The sequence below is a fragment of the Aegilops tauschii genome, chromosome 5 (assembly GCF_002575655.3).
Source record: "Aegilops tauschii subsp. strangulata cultivar AL8/78 chromosome 5, Aet v6.0, whole genome shotgun sequence".
Classification (NCBI taxonomy): Eukaryota; Viridiplantae; Streptophyta; class Magnoliopsida; order Poales; family Poaceae; genus Aegilops; species Aegilops tauschii.
In genome coordinates, this window is record NC_053039.3 from 530,973,719 (window position 1) to 530,977,149 (window position 3,431).

At 46.5% G+C, this 3,431-nt stretch overlaps 1 non-coding gene across 1 annotated transcript; it reads right to left on the minus strand.

The window, feature by feature from the left end:
- Positions 1–2,683: 2,683 nt before the first annotated feature.
- Positions 2,684–2,843, minus strand: LOC120965491 (U1 spliceosomal RNA). Its single transcript, XR_005758544.2, has one exon. It is a non-coding gene; the product is annotated as a U1 spliceosomal RNA (small nuclear RNA).
- Between the last annotated feature and the right edge of the window lie 588 nt (positions 2,844–3,431).

The following is a 3,431-nucleotide window of genomic DNA, read 5'->3' on the forward strand; positions in this document are numbered from 1 at the left end:
GATTGGTGACCGGAGCAAAGGGATTGAGCCGGTCGGCGGTATCTGATACCATGAAAGAGAAAGGAAGAATTATGGGATTCAACACACTTCGATTAGCTCTGCGGCGGTGACTATATACAGTTTACAGAGGTGATCGTGTGCCACTACCAGGCCAGATCGTGGGCAGTCTGCGTGCCCACTACTCACGTACAGGCGCTGACCAAGTTACAATGCGCATATACGGACTATACAAATACATGCTACATATACTCTAACAGGAGTACTAGATAATGTAGCACGCCAACGCCAGCGAGCATGTCACCACACTTGCGCATGCGGACGATTCATCTGACACGCGTGGGTGCACGTGGGCCCTTCTACGCAGCTATTGCATGCCGCGTGAACAGTCTGTGGCGGTAGGGCCCGCCACTTCTTCACGTTTCGTTACCAGTTGTTGCGTCGGCCGAAAAGCTGTTGCATTCGCCTCGGGTTGTGGCGGTAGGTCTGTCGCCTCCATTTGTCACGGTAGGTGTCACGTGTCGGTTGGAGCACCTGCCGTTATGGTATACGCGGTCTTATCTGTCAATACGGATCGCATGTGGTCTTTTTTGTTAATACAAAAGCATATGTGGTTTTATCTGACAAAAATTCTGGTCGCACACTTCAGTGAGTCTCAAGAACCATTTGCATCACACGGTCGTGGTGAAAAGTACTGACCACTATTATTCGTGCATGTCCATTATGAGTTTGTGTATTATGAGGCCATTTGTGTAGTATAAATGTAGTATTGATTTTATACAAGTGTGAGTAAATTGACGAGTTTTCAGGAACAAAGTGGGCTGCCGCTTGCACCCCTACTCTCCAAGGCTAACCTGTAGCCGCCAAAACTACCTGGCACATGTTCGTTATGATGGCTTTGTGAGCAGCGCCTTTCAACATTGGTGAGACATCTTGCATCTGGGCGGTATAGGGAAGGCACCATATGCTTGTGTTGGTATCATAAATATACGGGGTGGTTATTTTGCTTTATACTAACACATAGTAAAGGACGTTTAGTTCCTAACCTTCGTCGGCAAGCTCTAGTGACTATTTTAAGGAATTTAATGCTGTCAGAATTACCCACCGAGAAAGGAGTGGCATATTGGTTAGCTCCAACTCCAAGTATCTATTTTTGTGTCCCGTTATATTATTGATCAATTGATGCACAACGTTTGGGTTTGTCCTTTTGAGAATATAATTGTCATCTGGCCACTGCTCTCATTTTGGAAAACAGGAAAGAGAAACAGGATAGTTGCGGTATCATGAATAAAACACTCTGAATCAATCATGCCGAGTATTGTCTATGAAGGGATTTTCTTCACTAAATCAGTGTACTGTGAACTTATAAACGACTATAGAATGGCTACTAGACTTCTCTAAAGCACAAAGAGCACACGTTTATGCACGACTTTCTACTATAATTTTGTTGGGCCGCTAATTTTGTTGCAATCATAAACTGTAGGTGCTAGAGCAACAAAGGCATTATAGGCTGGCATAATTGTTACTTATCACTATAATTTTTGTCCGCTTTGCATATCTTGTTCATAAAAAAGTAAATCATTAATTTGCTTTCTACTAATGCAGAAGGCTTATGGTGCAGCAGCCCACAACACTGGTCGAAGCAGCTCCATGAGACCATGAGTGACAAGTTTTAAGCTTCTAGGCTGCTTTGGTTTAATTTCAGTCTACACAGTTGAGCATATGCTTGGTCTTAATGAATAGTAGAAAGAAGCGCACAAAAGGAACACCAAAACTGTCGATTGTCTCTATTGTGGCATTTGGAATGGATGATCAGCTCTGCTTTTACATCGATTTACTCTGCTCAGCGAACTGAAACATAACCCATGTTCACCTGGAGGCATAATGTAGTGCAGATAGCTCATCTTGGGCATTTTACAGTCTTGCTGTGCCACAATTTTTTGTTGTGCCACACACTTGTATCAGAACCCTCCTATGCTGTGTACCGTCAGTTCCATGCATGGCCTCTTCTTTTGTTACATTCAAAGAACACACTGCCTGAACGTCTGACATGAGAGGCTGAAGCCAGCGTGGAGTTCAACATGCATGAAAATGCTGATTCTCTACCAGCTTGTTCTGGAAAACTGCTCCTCCCGCAGAGAACAGAGCAGAACGGTGGCTCTGTTGCAGTATTTGTCTACTGTCGTTACATGTTCACGGTGGCAGGAGCTCTGAAGCTTTTGCGAGTAGTTCCATCCTTGAGTGTTTAGAGCTTAGTGAGAGGCAGTGTTTCTTTATCAGTTAGGTATGTTGTTGAACTCTACTTACTGAATCTTCTTATTTTGCTGGAACTGACAAGTTTGAAGTGTAGCCTTGCCTCAAGAGGCATGGATTTATCAATGTGTGAGAAAGGGATTCCCCTACAGGCGCATGGTTTGTTTTTTTTAGGTTGCATGCATGTGTCGATATGACTGGATACATGTACTGGAAAAACACAGCTGGTTTTGGTTTGGTGTATGGTTGCTGGCCCTGAACATCAATTAGACATGCATGTATTGCACTGAACCTTTTGCTTGTGTTGCACACACTGCCTGAAGAAACTGCCATCTGTCGATGAACCTGACTACTGACTAGGAGGACTGCATTGTAATAGCAGACTTTGCAAACAGGCCAGGCCAAGGAGCAAAATTTAATTTGAAAGAATTGGCAGGGGCCGCGCGAACGCGTACCCCCTCTACCACAAATTATGACGTTCACTCTCCCACTTGGGGAGATGATGGGCCAACGCACCCACCAAGTGCAATGTGGGCCATTGACCCAGGCCACGGGCCTTCTTGATCGCCCGTCGACCCCGTCCAGGTAAGTAAGGAGAACGTAGCACCTCGCCCTCCTCTTATAGCCCGCTCTTCCTCTCGATGCTCCTCGGCCGGGCGAGGTGGGACTAAAATTCGAAGCACAGCAGCAGCGGGGGCGAAGGGAGGCACGCGTTCTGGGCGGGCCTGAAGGAAGAGCGAGAGAGATAGGCGTATGGGCCGTAGCAGCTTTGTGCCAGTGTTGCTCTTCTCCTCTAAAAAGAACAGAACCATGGCCAATTCTTTTCTTCAGAAAAGAAACAGGATTCCGCATCCACGCCGGGAGCAAGCTGCGGATCCTCGTCGATGAGGTGGGCGATGTGGTGTCGTCGGATTTCCACATCGCGGCGCACGGCAGGGAGTACTGCGTGTGAGAGAAAGAGGCAGCCTCCATGTCCCAGCGGGGTGGTCGACTGTAGCCTGTGCCGATAGAGACGACTCCTTGTCAGATATTCAAAAAAGTTTCAGTTTTGTAGCCCGATCCATTACAGTTTCAGCATGTAAAGCGAAACAAAGCCTCCCTCGTAGTATATCCTGACACTGAACACGGTGTCACTGCCATACCAGGAGCTCTTCTAATGTCACTTCTTGTCGCGCGTCAAA